The 17,722-nt window shown below is 46.5% G+C and overlaps 1 protein-coding gene across 1 annotated transcript in view; it reads left to right on the top strand.

Annotated features, from left to right (window-relative positions):
* Positions 1-17,722, top strand: part of Ephb1 (EPH receptor B1) — a 433,913-nt gene that overhangs the window by 75,982 nt on the left and 340,209 nt on the right. The window lies entirely within an intron of this gene.

Raw genomic sequence — 17,722 nt, 5'->3', positions numbered from 1 at the left:
AAAAAAAAAAAAAAAAAAAAAAAAATTTCCCCTCCCTTAATAGAGGAGCAGGTTGTGGAGTGAGGGGAGATGGCAAGGGTATGCTAAAGCTTTTAAAGAGCTAAACCCTAGGAATACATAGTGCCTCTTACTCACTGTGTGGCTGAAGAGAACAGGGCCCCAGGCTGGCTGCGTGCCTGGTTCCCTGCTGGAGGGAGGCAAGCTCCCTCTTGAGCACCGGGTCAGTCTGCCTCCTTCCTCCTGGGAGGAAGCCCTTCTACTGTGGCTTCCCCTGGCTTCTATGGAGCTGGTGGAGTGGGACGAGTTGGTCTGTTTGTTACAGCTTTAATTACGGTGACGGACAGTTTTCTCATCAAGAATCCAGATGCTTAGAACCAAAGGGGCCTTCAGGTCACAGAACCCAGTAGTTTCTGAGCTACCATGCTTTGCACGACAACCACTTGGACGAATTTTTTGCCACATGGCTTTACTGTCTGCACTAGCGTCCATTCATTTTGATATTTTAAAATTCATTTTGATATTTTTTACGATGTTTCATCGTAAAAGCAGAGTTTGTCACGGCAATGTACAGAAAACCAGAAGCATGTGATAGAGGACCAGCTTTGAGCTGAGACAAAGATGAAAATGGTAAGTGTCGGCTAAACCTAAAATCAGCTACATCTTCTTAAAGAGATGGCAGAGAAACTCCACACCCAAATCCATGCCTCTCTGCCTTGAGGTAACCAGAGTATGAGAAAGGAGTTGAGAGGGACATGTGCTTCTCCCCAGCACTCTTTTGAGGCACAGTGTTCCTCCCATCTTTATACTTCTGATGCCTTCAGAACATCTGGAAACTGTAGTAGGATGGCATCAGGACTGGCATGCCCCCCACCCCCTGCAGAGGGCACCTGACAGATTCTGTCCACAGGAGGGATTTTCTTCCTGCATGCAGGCCCCTTGTCACTAGGCTGAGATGTCTGTAGGCTTGATAGTGGTAGCTTGCGTTCTTTCCACAAAGAGCCCCTTCCTTGAGATGGCTATTATACCCATAAAGCCCAGCGATATCCCTGGCTAGTTCTAAAAGGCATGGCGCTGAAGCCAGAGACATGGGGATAGACAAGTTACAGGGCCAGGATCCATCTTCAAGGCTACTTTAGGAGCAGCCAGCCAATGCTCAGGCTGAGTGAGGCTTCCATGAATGGGTGCATTGGCTGCAGAGAACGAACTGTGCTGAGGGTCTGCAAACTGTCTAGGATTGACTACATGAATGCTGGTAAGAATCAGTTGCGCTTTTAGGAAGCTAGAGAGCCTGGAGTTGGCTTCTGGATCCTCCTTTCAAGAGGAAGGAATGTACACTGTGAGAGAAAGGTATGGTATACAAATTACATGGCCAAGTATTCTGGGACCTGGATGCAGTTAAAGTGAACCATAATTTTCAGGGGAAGCAGTGCCACTTCCACTCAAGATTCCTGGCAGATCAAGGATCATGGAGGACCCTCGGTCAAGCTCATTGAGCCCCTGTTCTAGTGGGGGATTCTGGGTAGACAAGCCTTCCTACCTGTGGTAAAATCTTCTGTAAGTAATGACCCCCCCCCCCAGCCTTTGTATTGATGTTGCAAAATCAGAAAGGATCATCTTCCAGCATGGCAGTAGAGCCAAAGGCTCAGCAGGAGAGGAAGATGTGCGTGAATATACCACTGAGTGTACAGGATTTATGGAGCAGAATGCTATAGGAGATATATGCTTGGTGGGGTGGGCATGAAACATGTATGCACACAGAGTTAGGAGACCAGTCAAAATGAGAATTTACCCAGAAGTCATCCTTGGAACCACTTGATCCAAAGGTACCATGATGCTTCACTGTCATGAGATTGGATTTGCAATCCCCGAGGAGACACACTTTGGGGGATTTGTATGTTCAGGGCTGTTTACAGAGAAGTCTAGTTGAGTGTGGGAAGACCATCCCATGGATTGTAGACTGCTTGCATCAGGGACTTTTTGTCACAGTCACGAAAAAAGTAACAGGTACAGGAGTCTAGGCTGATGCCAGAGGAGCTGAACCTTATTAGAGAGGAGCTTTACTGGCATCCCACCTGGGCTCAGGCTGATCCATGAGCAAAGACCAATGCTTAATTATGTGTGGAGATGGGTCAGGGATGTCTCTGTTCTGAAGGGACCTTCTTTATAAAAAGGTAAAACCTATGAGAGAAAGGGTCCTGGCCAAAGAGCTCTTGAGTGGCCCATGTCCTTCAGCAAAGCTGCCCAGCTTGCTTCAGCTGACATCCTCACCAGTGTGGCAAACAAATGTATTATTGAAAGTAGGAAATAACTTGCAAAGACAGCCAGTCTCTCAGCACAACATGGCTCTTACTTTCAGTTTGTTGAATTCTGACTTTGTAAAGAGAGTTCGGCTTGGCAGGCAGCGGGAGACAATGTGTGAGTGACTGCTGCCACATCGGACCATGGCTTGGCACGGTTTCCAATCAGAGATGGTGGAGCAAATGGAAATGAGGGTTCATGGAGGGTTAATAAAGCTTTATTGCAAAAAACTAAACAAAGAATTCATGGAATGAAATGATAACGGGGAGATGTCCAACAATATTCTTTGGGATGTATCCAAGACTGCAATCAGTGTCAAGCTAATTCGGTCCTAATTCCAGGAAAAAAGATGGAGAGAAATGGGTAATTAGAAAAGAAAATGGAAACACGAGAGGAACCATGCAAACATAAATTAGATCCCCAAATACTGACACAGATAATCACAGCCAGGGGTGAATCAGACCTCATCCCACCAGGAGTTGACTATTTCTCAAAGTACACAGAAGAGGGAGGAACCCAGAGGCAATAACCAGCCATGGCTAACAAAGCCAAAACACTTGTCAGAAATTAACACCCAGAATGTAAGATAGAAATAACATTTTCATTAACCAGTGGGGATGAAAAATACACTTGGAAAATGTAACAAACAGCACACAAAGCCCTATCGCTTCCTGTTGAAATTACAGCCATAATTTTCAAAACAAAATTTTATATTTTCCTCTCTGAGGACCAGAATGATTCATTGTACATAAATGAGAGAGAGAGGGAGAGAGGGGGGGAGAGAGAGAGAGAGGGAGAGGGAGAGGGAGAGGGAGAGGGAGAGGGAGAGAGAGGGAGAGGGAGAGGGGGAGGGGGAGGGGGAGGGGGAGGGGGAGGGAGAAGGAAAGGGAGAACATAGGAAATAATTAAAGCTATAAAAAATTCCCAATTATAAAACACCAGAGTTCTGATGGCTATACCACAGATTTTCCCTGGAGAATCAACCTGGGATGGGGGTGGGGTATACTGTGAAATGACAGCCAAAGAGACTCATGCTGTAAGGAGCCTCGTCTTCCCTCCTGCAGTTAGGGCTCTAGGGATGGAAAGGGGTCACGCAATGCTCCTGCCTCACTTGTCAGCGTCTTGGCACTGCGCCTTCAAGGAGAGGAGAAGAGCCACACACACGCTTATCAGAGGAACCGAAAGAGTGTCCCAGGAACAAAGCTGAAGAAACGAAGGCAGACTGTAGACCTGAGATTGTAGAGCAGAGGTTCTCAACCTCCCTAATACTGGGACCCTTTAATTCAGTTCCCCATTCTGTGTTGATCCCTCAACCATAAAATTATTTTTGTTGCTGCTTCGTAACTGTAATTTTACTGTTATAAATTGTAATGTAAATATCTGATATGCAGGATAGCTGATATGTGACCCCTGTGAAACAGGTTGAGAAACATTGTCTTAGAGGCAGGTGTGATTCTCATTTTAAAAAAAAAGGGTTGGGGGGACTTCCAAGTTTGGAGGATTTTGGACTGGGCCTCAATTTTCCATTCAGGCTGTCTGGAAACACAACATCCTACCACCATGGATGGCGCAAGCTCAGGGCTCATGTTATGTGAACGAAGGTCTAGTCATTGGTAAGCTGCCTTGGCCAACCCCACATCCCACCCTCCATTCTTCGGGCAGATTGCCAAGTGGAGTTGCTAACGCTTCAGGGCCCAATTCTAGGATGGGCTGTGACACCTACCACTTTGCAGTATGTTCCGAGAGCAGCCATGTTGTGGGGAGAGGTGTGGATTGCCAAGTTCCCTGTTGGGTAGCAAACAGCTGGAAGAATTCTGAGCCCATGAAGGATCACAATTCCATTACTTCATTAAGGCTCCAAAAAGCCTTTTTATGTGCACATGCTTATTATACACAAATGAGCTCAAGTTTTCTTTTAACTCTTTGAAAATATCTGCTTGAAGCCAAAGCTACCTGACTACTGTTCCCCCATTGAGGAGCTCATTTGATCAGAAGGTGGTCTGTTCTTGTTGGAGAATACGCTGGGTTCTAATTAGCCGAGGTTCAAAGACCGAGGAGCATCAGGCTCGGTTCTGTTAGTTCAACAAAGTATCAAAAATAAGCATAAACAAGCAACAGAATATGATTTAATAATTCCTTTTCCTTTCAAGGGCTCTTAACGGTCCAGGTCATATTTCCTTGGGCTAATCTGAATGCTTGTATTTAAAAAGGCTAAGGGTTCACGGCACAGTGAAAAGGCTGCAGGAAAACTTCTGTTTGCTCTTTTGAATGGGTTGAGCCTCTCTCTACTCACACGTGGCACATGTGGGCACCAGGGAGGCACCCCACTAATCAACCAAAATTGAGCAATTTACCCAGTGAGACCCAGTTTGAATGCTTATGGTCAGCCAATCAGCAAGCAATTATGGAAGCCTTATGTGAACATAGGCATGATGGAGCCAACATCAGCTCTCTCCCCCCACCCCCGCCCCAAGAGGGAACAGGAGAGAGCACACAAAGACGCCCATGCTTTACTGTGTGTCCCAGACAGGTGGCATTTCTTGGAGTTCTTAGCGAATTGGAACATAAAAGTTTTGAATTCTGATGGTGTCGAGTTATTTCTGCTGAAGGAGAGACAGCAGATTCACAAACAATGTCTAAACCGAAGATCTAGATGTGGACATGAGAAACATCCTAGTCAGGGTCAGCAGGGCATCCCTGCAAAGCTGGTGGAACTTGCAGACACAACACAGAGAACAGAGCGCCAGGTAAGATGGCAGGACATCAAAACAACCCCAAAAGACAGCAGAGGTGCAGTGAAGGTGTCAGAACAACGGACAGAGCATTAGTGAACTTTGGACACCCAAAACAGCAATAAACCGGTCTGAGTGTGGTAATCGGGACATTCAAACAGCAGACGACATGTTGACATTAAAAAGTGTAACAGTGAGAGCAGGGCAGCAGAGGCACCTTTCTGTGTCTGGGTTCACATGTCCTTCCTTCTCCAGGGAGCTCCGTCCCTGGTTCCTGTTAGAAAACTAATAGTGCCTGCTGTGAGAAGCAGCCTTCTGCGCAGGCGCGGATCCACGCTGCAGCTCTCCAGGAGCCGAGGACACTCAGATCATTTTCTGTAGTTTTTAACTCTGGGACTTGAGTCCTTGGCCCCAGAAGTCTGAGAAATCTTGGGGGCAGGGAAACCAGGTGGGCTTTGCTATTGATAGTTACTGTCAGATCTCACTCTGGTGCAGAAAAGCCAGGGATACTGACTCCCCAAGAGTGTGACCGTCCCTACTGCGGCGGTGGAACCTTTGGGAGATGTTAGCTTAAGTTTACTGCTCAGGGAGATGGAGGGAAGGAAGCCTGGCCAGGCCTGCTGGGCAGGGAGCTAAGATCGACCGCACCTCAGTAACGCTGGGAGGTTTAAGTCTGCTCAGCGGTGGAAGTGCCTGGGGCTTCAGCATGCTTAAAGAGTTAGTTAATTAAAACTAAAGAATCCCTGGGGGAGGAGGTGACTCAGCAGCAGTTAACTTAGAGAAAAATAAAGCATGAATCCTGAAGGAGTAGAATCTGCCCCTGGGGTTCAGGAGAAGCCGGGAGGGCTTGGGGGGGGGGGGTCCCTTCCCTTGAGTGTAGAAGGCATCGGGTTAGAAAGCTCTTTGGTTTATTACCTGTGTGGTCCTGTTGAGAGTCCTCGCAGCAGGATCTGACGCAGGGGACTAGACCCTGTTACTAACAACTCTTTCTGTTGCTCTGCGTTTATTATTTAGCTCCGTATGCTTGAGAGGAATTAACTAATTTACGTCGCGAATCGCAGAAAATAAATGCACACTTTGTCTTCTTATTTCACAGTTGATAAAAGGAAAGCACCGAGAGGTGAAGTCATTTACCCCAGGCCACACAGCCTATAAGTGGCAGAAATAAGAATAAAAAGCTATTTTATGTCATATTCACTTGCCATATTGAAAAGATTAAAAAAAAAAAGTCCAAGGGGACCAATTAAAGTGTTAAGTATTTTTCCTTCTTCTAAATAATAACAAATAGAGATATTTCTTGAATAAACACTTTACAGTCTTAATAGCAACCACTATTTATTTCTTCAGCATTTTATATAGACTGGGAGATATGCAAAACTTTTGTACTTCTTTATATGTACGTGAAGGGATGTGTGTGCGTGTGTGTGTGTGTACGTGTGTGCACACCTCTGTATGTGAGTGAACCTGCCAGCATATGTGTGCACATGTGTGTAGCCCAGAAGTCAGTCTCAAGTGCTATTCCTCAGTGCCAAACTCTTCCACTGAGACAGGGTCTCTCTTTGGCCTGGTACTCACAATTGCATTAGGTTGTCTGGTCAGGGGATCTCAGGGGTCCTCCTGCCTCTGCCTCTGCCTCCTCAGCTCTAAGCTTGTAAGTGGACACTTTTTATGTGGTGCTAGGGCTTGAACCCGGGTCCTTCAGAAAGAAAGAAAAGAAAAGAAAAGAAAGAAAGAAAGAAAGAAAGAAAGAAAGAAAGAAAGAAAGAAAGAAAGAAAGAAAGAAAGAAAGAAAGAAAGAAAGAGAAGCCAGGGAGGTGCACTGTGGTGTTGGGGAAGGGCCATGCTGAGGTATCCCTTCCCCCTGGGGGAACAGCCCCATGATGGTATAGTATAGAATATAGCTTATTTAAGGCATGGGGAGGGGAGTTGAGGGTGTGTGTGTGTGTGTGTGTGTGTGAGAGAGAGAGAGAGAGAGAGAGAGAGAGAGAGAGAGAGAGAGAGAGAAGAAGAAGAAGAAGGAGGAGGAGGAGGAGGAGGAGAGCAGGCCATGAGCACATAGAGAGAGGGGGGTGGGGAATGGGGAGAATAGGGAGAGAATGGGGAGAGAAGGGACAGAGAGGGAAGAGAAGAGGAACAAGAGAGAAGAGAGAGTGGAGGGGACAAGCAGCCCCTTTTATAGTGAGTCAGGCACACCTGGCTGTTGCCAGGTAACTGTGGGGTGGAGTCTAGAAGGAATGCCAACAAGGCAAACACTTCACTGTCAGAGTGTCTTCCCAGTCTCACTCTTACACATTTTATCACTACAACTTTGGGGGTGTCACTGTGATGATGGTTTTCTTTTTTTAAAGGTGAAGTATGTACCCAAAGTCACACAGTTAAATAGTTGGAGGAGCCCAAAGAGAAACCTAATGTAAGAGTTTTGTGTCTTACCGCTGAGACAAAATACCTAGACACAAGCAACTTAGGCAGGAAGGTTTTATTCTTTCTAAACAGTGAGGTTTTCTGGCAGGGAAGGGACTGGGAATGACAAAAACAAAACCCTACACACTACAGATAGAGAAAGGCACGGAATGCACAAGGAACAGTGGCTATGCACTGCTGCAGGGCAAGCCTCCCCACACTGGGATAGTCCAAAGCCTTTAATCCCAGCATGTGGGAGGCAGAGGCAGGGAAGTCTTTGTGAGTTCAAGGCCAGCCTGCTCTGCACAGTGAGTTCCAGGACAGCCAGGGCTACAGAGCAAGACCCTTTCACTAAAAGACAAAAACAAACACAGTGCGCTAATTTGCTGCCTTTTATAACCATAAGTAGGCCAGGTAGCTGGTTTTCTGACTCTGCCTGGGCCTCGTACATGTTTTACACAACTGGAGGACTAGAGGCTCTGCAGATCTGCTTCCTGTGCAACAGCTGTGCTGGGTGGGGGGTGGGCCGGGGTTGGGGTGGGGTAGTGGCTCTTCTCCACGTGGCCTCTCTGTCCTAGTAGAGGCTGGGCTTCCCTGAAAATCAGAATGTCATTCTTCCTGATGGAGCATATGACCCGTCTTTTCTTAAAGGCACTTGAGTTTCTGTTTGGTGAGCACTCTAATAGTGACAGCATTCTTTCCTCTGGAGGAGCTTTAAATACTTCATGGCTTTGGGCTCATTAATCTTCAGCTTTTTATGAACTTACCCTGCAGAGTTAAAACCACAAAAGCTGGAGTTCCCTTCATCACCGCTTCCCAAACAACTCCTTCCCATTACGCAAATTCACAACAAGTTGCGCTCAGTTATACAGCCGGTTCTCTACTGTACAGACGCCATGGTCTTTCTGGCTGCCCTTCATCCCAAACACAGCAAGAGGAAGATGGTTTTGAGAATGGCTCCAGGGAATCTCGCCTCCTAAGTTTAGGTGCAACACAATGTCACTGCTGCCCTCGGGACACTTTCTTAAAGTGACACTCATGCAGAGGTCTTGAACTCAGCCAGAGTGCTCCAGTGATGGTCACCTCTGCCTGTCTCACCTCTGGGATTACAGGCAGGCTTCCACAAGCACCCAGCTTTCCTGTGGGTTCTGGAGATCTGAGCATTAGGCTTTGTGTTTCCGTGGCAAGAGCTTTACCCACTGAGCAATCTCCTCAGCCCATGATATGTGGTATGACAAGATGCTTCTTTTTCTTCCTGGTTAGTTTTGCTTATTTGATTTGGTGTTTTTTTTTTTTTTTTTTTCTTCTAAAATGATTTAACTATATCTCAGACCTGTAACAGCATTTTGAAAAAAGGAGATGAGAATGAGTTACAAATACTGATCGATCGATCAGCACCCCTTCTCCCGCAGCTCCTCAAATATCTCCAGTGTTCTCTACAGAAAAGGGGAGCTCAGTCAACTCTGTTTAGCCCTGTTCTCCCACAGGGATAGCCACAGGATTTTGCCTTTCGTATTTCCACAGATTTTATTCCCATCTAAGGCTTTGTACGTGGATCAAACAAAGCCAAGTGTTTCTAAATGTCTCTGGAAGTGGTATCATATTTTGTGTGTTCTTCTGATTTGTGCTTACCCCTCTCAGCTCCCCACCCCCGATATTATTCATGAGAGACTCATCCAGGTTGAGATATGCTCCTCTAGTCCATTATTGCCACAGCTGTGTGGCATTTGTTGAATAAAAACATCGCAATTTGTTAATTCTCCTGTCGATAAGCATTTAGCTTGTACCCAGATTCCCACCATTATGAAAAACACTTCCACTGACATTCTTATATGTGTCCCCATTTGGGCAGAACTGTCTGCGATTCCTCTGGGTCTCTTGGGCTTGTTCATAGAAATAGAATTACCAGTCCATCAGATATGTGCTGGTACAGACCTCTGGCTAGAGCGCATTGATGCTGTAAAGTGTCCACTGGCTTCTCTGTTTAAACTTCAGTTTCTTATTTTTGGTGAGTTCAGTCTGTAGAACCACTAAGAAAGAATTATGGTGTTTGTGGTGCTCAGGGTTCTTTGCTGAGACCCCGGATTGCCTGCGTTCTTCTCTTTCGCAGAGCACCTTCAAGTGTTCTGCCTTTTGTTGTGCTGTTATGAACGGCGCTTTCCTCTTTCTAGCATCTTCCCATCGCTTACCTCTTTTGTAATTGTAGAAAGCATTGTTTGCTATGTGTTATTTTAATAACCTGTCCTTTCACTGTTTAGAGCAGATTGCCAGTTGATTATCTTGGGTTTGCCAGGTGTATGATTATATTAGCTACTAATGTCGACTGTGTTTCTTTTCTCCTTTCCAACCCATATGCCTAATTTCCAAGGCTAATTGCTTTGCCTGCTGCCCCTCTGTGATGTTCAGGAATGGAGGTAAACATGATGGTTTTGCTCCTAATTTTTATGGGATATGTTCTAGTATACTCTCCATTATCCTTTCATTTTAATTTTTTGGATAGAAAAAGTTGTATTTCACCAAGGCAGAATATGCACAGCTATTTTTCTTTTATTGTAAATTCTTTTTGTAAAGCAGAAATGTTAGCCTTATTAGTTGCCTTCCCTTTTTTAACAATGTGTGCATGTTGTATGTTTATGCATGCTCATGCACGTTCAGACATGCATACAGACATGTTAGAGGGGACCTTAGTTGAGTTGGTTCTCTCCCTCCACCTTTATGTGAGTTTCAGGGATTGAATTCAGCTCACAATATGTGTACAGTAAGTTACCTGCTGAGAGCTGTCACTAGCTCATTAATTGCCTACCTATATGTAAGTATAACAGTTTGCTTTTCTTAGTGTGGATGGCTCATGCATATTGAACCATCCTTGCCTTAAGACAAACCCCATTTTGTCTTTCAGTGTGTTATTGGATTACTATTATATTATATATAATGTGTTAACAACACATTATACTATCAATATTATATTATTATATCGATTATATTAGTATCATAATATATTATTACTATATAATTTATTATATTATTATTTTGCCATTGGTTATTTAAGACTTTTGTATTCATGCTCAAAAACTATGGAACTGGGTCCAGGTTCACCTGGAGTCCTCACAGCTTCATCATATACATTGAGCCTCTTTTCTTCACAGTCCTATAACAAAGTATTACGCCATCTCTGGTAGTCTGTTCAGAGTCGTTGGAAATGTGTGTGAGCACAGCCTCCTGTTGTAGCTCACTCCGTCTTCTCTTTAGCCAGGCTTTCGTGAGTGGAAGGAGTGTGTCTTGAAGGGCCATGGTGTGACTTTTCAGTGTCTAACCAGGTCTCCTCTCTGCAGTCCCCAGCTCCTTTGGCTGCATTTTTCTTTCCAAGCAGGTTCTTTTTCAGAGTTGATTTTGTCAAGGAGATATTTGAGTCTCTGAGCATGCTTTTCCAGACAAAGGAGAGCTTCAGTGGTAGCTATTCCTCACCACGTCCTTGAAAGCTAAGTGTGGCTTGTTGTCCTTATCAGAGCTGTGGGTGTCAGAGCTCGTCACAGCCACCCACCAGCTGTCATAGCTCTTGACTTCCTTCCCAGAAACCCATCTTGGCTGACCTTGGCTCAGCAAAGGGCAGCTGTTCCTGGGGTCCATCAGCCAGCCACGTACTTGTACAAGGGGTGCCAGTAACAGGTTAAACCTGTGTTGAGAAGAAGTCCCAAGTCTATTTGCATAAAAAAAAGAGAGGCATGAACATTTGCACAGGAGAAAGTAACTGCCCATCAATCACTCCCTAGGTGACCTCTCTGGAGAACAAAGGAAAGTTGGTTTTTTAAGTCCAGGGTTTGTAAGTTCCTGATTTTTCAGTACATGGGATCTCTCTTGGTAGGAGGCTTTTCATTTTCTTTTTCTTCCTGATGGACAAATTAGGCTCCCCCCCACCTTTCTGGCGCTTGGCGTCTCAGTAAATCTCTATTCTTTGCCTTCTCAGTCCCCTTCTTTTCTCCTCTCTTCCCCCTCCCTCCCTCCCTCCGTCTGTGCTATCTCTTGGTGTGTAATTTGTTTGCAGTCAGGTTGTCTTTTTGATTTACTGGACCTCTTCTCTGCAGAATTATAATAAATGGATTGCTTTGCTGAGCCCTCGCTAGTTCAACACCATTTGCTCAGGCTGGGTCAGGCCCCTTGCAAACAGAGGATGTGAATAGCCGGCACAGAGGCACTTGCTCACGCGCATGCTATCGGCCTCCTGCATCTTCCAGCCAGATATAATGAAAAAAATCTCATGTCATCCATCTGAGAGCCAATTAAGTTATAAGAACAACATAGGAAGAGCTGACCACCTCCCCACAGTGCAGGCCTGGGGGGGGGGTTGGGGGAGGCTGATGGTCTCAGGGGTGTACAGATTGCCTTGATTACAGACTTAATTAGTTGCATATAATTAGCGACCGTAGATCACTTAAACTAAATGTTTTGTATTTGCATCCGGGATGTGCAGGACGAGTGTAAACCAAGACTGTGGTAACTGCATGAACAGGTCTCTTTTTTTCCCTCCCTTTCCGCCTCAAACACACTTTCCCACTGAAAATGGGAAGAAAGTAGGAAGACAAGCCAATACACCGCCACCGCCACCGGCTCCAATGAAGAACCACCTAAAGTGGCCGTCCACAAAGGCCTTGCATTAGTTAGAGTCCTCAGTGTAAGCAGGGACTCTCCACCCTCATCTCCCTCACCTACCCCCAGAGCATCACTCCTGCTGAGAAGTGTCCAGTCCCTGGGGCCATGTGGACTTGTGGAGCTGCTACCCTTGACTTCTTTCTGCTAAGTCTTTCCAGCATCAGACCCCTTTCCGACATCAGCATCTTTCCACTTTTCCCTCCCACAGCCTTAGAGCTATTCTAGATCGTGCCCTTCCCTGAGTCTAGCAACATCTCATGACCCCCTTCACCCCCATGTGCCGATGGACTTCTCTGTGGCCGGGGACGAGTCTGGACCTCTCCTAGTGGAATGTCTGTCTGTCTATCCCTCCAGATCGTAGGCCGAGTGAGGTGTGTAAGCTGGTGCCTACTGAATTCTAGATTTCTGTCTGCGGCCCTGAATCAGAACCGCGGGGACCTGCACATACTATGGCGTGTGAGAGAGGGAAGGAAGGAATGTGGAAGGCAGTAGTCTTTCCTCAGTAAGGCATGGGGGGGCATGCTCTTTACTTTGTCTCCTCTTTCTTGTCTTTGTTGTATATCTCCCTCTTCCCATATGCCTGGTCCGACCCCCACCCCCCCACACACTTTTTTTTTCTCTTTGATTAGCTAGTTAAGCAATACCTAATGGTTTCTTCCCACACTAGCAGGAGGCCTGGGGACAAGGGCTGTATTTCTTTCGGATTGGGATTCCCTTAATGCAGTCTGCATGGGATTTCTTGGCTATTCAATGCACTGAGTGGGTGGCTTCATCCTGAAGTGCTCTGGCATCCAGAGACCCCTGCCTGGGATCCCTGGGTCTGCAACTGTAGTGTTCCCAAAAGGCACAGCTTTGGAGAGAGGAGTTGGACCAGCCCCTGAAGTTTTAGAATCGTAAGATTGCTATTCTCCTCTTGGGCCTCCCTTTCCTTATTTAAAGCCCCTACTCATAATATGTTCTGAAGGTGCTAAAACTGAAGAACAACGCCTGAAACTTCCTAGCTTAGAGACCTTCCAAATGGTCACCTCCTCTACCCCGTAAGACGCATACCGTTGTGTGCACGCCTCTGGATGTGTGTGTCCTTTGCCTTACTCTTTTTCTGTCATGAGAGGATGTTTAGAATACCTGGATGTGGGGTTGGTTCTTTCCCCGAGTTCTGGCAAATGAAAAGAATGTTCCAAGTGAACAACCGAGAGCTCTGCTTGGAGCACGGCCTCTGGTGTGGAACACCAGCCTTGGCTGTTCCCAAACTCTCTACAGCAGGCTTTTCAACCCTCAGTCTTTAGTCCAGTGTGCCATGACTCCCACAGTGACAGAGAGTGGTGTTTTCCCTGCACCCCACGGTTGTCACCTCTGATCTGTAGAGGTGTGGTGAAGAGCTGGCTGCTTTTGTTTCTGGAAAATGTCTCCTTTGGATGGCTTTCTTCTCCTGGCTGGCATTTCTCTCTCTAGTTTCTTATTTTCTTTTCTTCCCTGGGAAGGAAGAATGGTGGTTATTATGCGCTCATAAGAGGGCCACATCTCTTCTTCTCTGAGTTCACTAAATCTTTGGCATCTCAAGCTGGATGGCTGTCTCCAGTCTCCAGTTTGTGCAGGGAAAAGGCCCTTCCTTGTCTCTCTGTGCTCAGCCAAGTCTTCCCTGTTGATAATCATCCCCAATCTCTTTGGGAGGCTGAGGTCTAAAGGCTGCTAGGGGAGGGGGAGACATTTTCTTAGCAATATAGCCAGTGCTTCTGTGAGCAACAGTAATATTGCTCACTGAGCCATGACAACAGAAAGGAAAATAAGGACTCACTGGGAGGGGTGGGGCACGGAAACAGGATAAAAATAAGAGTAGCAGGAAGCCGAATATGGTAAAATCCATTATGTACATAGATAAACATGCCACAGTGAGGCTGGAAGATGGCTCAGCAAGTAAGAACACCTGCTGTGCGAGCACAAGGTTCTGAGTTCAAATCCCTGGAACCCATATAAAACTCTGGGCAAGGTTGTGCATACTTCTAACCCCAACACTGTAGGGAGCAGAGACAGGAGGATTGCTAGGGTCTGCTGGCTGCCAGCCAGGCTCCAGATTAAGTGAGAAATTGTTATCAAAAGGATAAGGTAGAGAGTGGTTAGAGTATGAAACCCGATGTTTTCCTCTAGTTTATGTGTGCAACCACAGGTGCACATGTGTGCTCATGCATGTGTGCATATAACACACACACACACACACACACACACACGCTTGCGTACACATACACAGAATAAAAATGTCAAAATGAAACCTGTTTTGTATAATGAATGTGTAAATGGTGTTACTTAAATGAAATTAATGCAAAACTGGGCATGGTAGTGTATACCTTTAATCCCAGCACTAGGGAGGCAGAAGCAGGTGAATCTGTGAATTCAAGGCCCAAGTGGTTTACCTAGCAAGTTCCAGGTCAGCCAACTTGGGCTACACAGTGAGACCCTGTCTTACAAAAGAAAAAAAAAATGCAAAGTAAGTCTGTCTTGGGAGAGTACCAGCCCCCTCCCTTCACTTTCTCCTTGCTGCACCAGAGGTTGATGGCTATAGCTCTCCCAATGCAACCTGCTGTGTTTCCTCCCCGTTTCCTGGATGCCCTATGAGTGGAACATCTTTCTCAGGCTCAGAGAATCTCAGGGTCCAGAGGCACATAAGGGTTCTCCATGCAAGAGAGTGTACAAGAGTGTGTGTCTGTCCCTCTTATATCACTGGAGAGCCCAGCTTGGAGGTGAATAAGCTCCAACTGTTACCAATGCATTTTTTCCATAATGAGATTGAGAATGCTCCAGCTTCGAAGTGGAAATGTCCCAGGCTTGGACGGAGCTGAGAGGTAAAACAATGTGGTGCTAGGGCCCTTTGTGTGGAGACACAAGACCTGGGAACATGTACTTTCTCCGTTAAACATGCTCAAAGGTCTCTCCAGTGTTCATGTAAGCAAGAGTGAAGCCTCCATTCATATTCTCCAAGAGGAGAAGGCATGAATGTTAAGCAGGGCAGCCCGAGTTTCCATTCAAGTTAAAACTGTCAGAAAAGGTGGACTGACAATAGAGAAGCACGCAGGGTGACGGCACTTACAAGGGATGGAGAATTAGGTCCAATTCAAACCTAAGCAAGAAAAAGCACGAATCCTATTGTAAAACCTCTTGTAGTCCTAAAATCATATCCCCAGGGTTTAGAGACGCCGCTCAGCGGTTAAGAGCACATGCCACATTTGCAAAGGACCTGAGTTCTGTTCCCAGCACCTGTTTTTGGGCAGCTCACAACCTCTTGTAAATCCAGCTCCAGGAAGTCCAACACCTTTTCTGGCTCCGGCAGACATATGTGCTCATGTGTGCTCAAGTACCCATTACACCCGCCTGGATATACAGATGTACATACAATCTTTAAAAATGAAAAGAAATCTTTAAAACTATAGATCAACATATACTGCTTTTGCCAGTCATGTTTGCAGCTCATAAGAAGATTTGAGCCTCAGGTAGGGTTGGGAATAATCAAGAAGCTGTGATATTCTCTGACTTCAACATTTTTCTGTATCTGGCAGAAGAGAATTGTATCAAGAATTGCTGAGGAGATAAGGAGATACAAGCCTCCTCTGGAGAGTAGCAGGACAGGTTCTTCAGGAACCTGAGGAAAATAGGATGTGCCAAGAGATGCCATCCACATGGCATTCCACCTTGAGCATCTTCACTGGGGACTAAAATCCTTAGTTAGTTATTCCTTCACTAACTTCAGCTCTGGGAGTCTAAGACTGAGCATAATTTTTGTAGAGGTCCCCAGGACCTAGGCTTGAAGACGACTGCACATACAGCTAGGCATTCATATCACTACCTCTGCTATCAACAAACCTGCGGTACTTTCTTGCAAGTCTGCCCAGGTAGGTTTACTCTCTGACTTCAGGAACTAGTCAGCACAGTATCTGGGGAATAGGAGAGGGGATGGAGGAGCTCCAGCTTGTGAACAGCCAAGGTAAAGATCTAAAGCTTGGTTTGCTATCAGGAAACAATTACATCATTCTGACAGAAGACGGGTGATCAGTGACACACCAGTGGGGGTGAAAATAGTGATCGTCACAACCGCCATACACCCCCCCTCTCATGAGATCTACTATTATTGATAGCGTCATCTGGTGTCAGTGTGTTGGGAGCCTCGGTAATCCCAAAAGGAAGGCCCTGTGATCACTCCCTGTGCGTCTCTAGTCCACCAAGCATGAGGGGAAGGAGCGAAGTAAGGGCAAGTTCAGCAGCCAGAGGTGTGAATCAACGTCTAGTCCAGTTCCGAGTCCCTGGGCTGACCATTCCTGGGTGCACAGAGGAGCTTAGGGCCTGTGGCAGCATAGAGATGAGGCAGTGTGTGGTGTCTGTACAGTTACAGCAGGGCTGCGCCAGAGTAGAAGCCCGAGGGTGTGGGAGGAAAGCCATGGGTCCTTTAGTGAGACAACTGCACCTTGGAACGTTTCCTTGTTTGGTTTGGTTTGGTTTGTTTCCCCGAAGCAGGGCGACACAGGTCATTTGAGGGGGACTGGATCTCCAGACCTGGGATCCTTTCTCTGCAGCTCATGCAGAGCTTAGAGTGGCTTTTCCTGTGGACAGCCTCCCCTGATCACACCCTGCTGTAAAGTAGCCAGTCTCCATCATTTCTACTGCAGTGTTGACTGGATGGATACCTTGAATGGATAAATGATCTTCCTTTGGGAGCCTTTGTTCCTCATCACAGTCCCGCCTTCATCTTGACTTGGGGACTCTGGGGTAGGCTACAAAGGGAAGATGGAGGCTGGTTTGGGGTACTAGTTCTAATCACTGTGTCTGTAGTCCCTCACGGGGGAGGAATATTTTTCTGCTTAGGTAGCTGGAGCTATCCATGCCATGGCCAATGGAAGATCTCCAAAGCCCCGTCCGTGGAAATTTCTCTTCCCATCATCTGCCAAGACAGTGTGGACTAGACAAGACGGCCAAGGCTGGACAGTCTTTGGCTTCACCATTCGTCACTAACCTTCCCTTGAGTAGTCATGACTTAGGGACGCAGGTGGATCCTGAAAAGGCAAATTGTCATTTCTCTTATGCCAGATGGGATGGATTGGGGTTGAGGACTGTCATAACTGGGTGGCTGGATGTGCCCAAGAGTGAGCGGAGTGGCCAGATGTGTGCAGATGATGTGCAGTCCCAGCCAATCAGCCTCGTGCTCAGTCTTTTTGTTCTCAGCATCCCCCCATTCCAGGTGTTATCCTGGAAAATGGGCTTTGTGAACACACATCGTTTCAGATGAGAAGAATCACTTGATCACAAAGGCACCGTGTGCTGATAGCAGGGCTATGCTGGACTGGACTGTGTACACTCTCAGCTGGTTTCCACAGATCCTCTTCCTACTGACCATGTCATCTAAAATCTGAGCCCCATATAATGACAGGATAATGGCATCTCTCTGTGCTTGGTGGATGGCCAGTCCTGAATACCACCCCCTTCCCTGGCAAGCAACTATAGAGTCTTCCCGTGTGCAGGTGATGTGGGCCTCGGCACGATCTGTAGTTTTGGAAGCAGGCTTGTGTTTTCTAGGCATCCATCTGTGAGAGGAGAGGAGAGAGATGTCTGTGCAGGCTCCATTGCTTATGGAGGAAAACACGGTTGCTTGCGTGGAGACGCCC

The sequence above is a fragment of the Mus pahari genome, chromosome 10, assembly GCF_900095145.1.
Source record: "Mus pahari chromosome 10, PAHARI_EIJ_v1.1, whole genome shotgun sequence".
NCBI classification, from domain to species: Eukaryota; Metazoa; Chordata; class Mammalia; order Rodentia; family Muridae; genus Mus; species Mus pahari.
The sequence above is the reverse complement of the archived record's forward strand: the minus strand, read 5'-3'. Positions and strand labels throughout refer to the sequence as shown.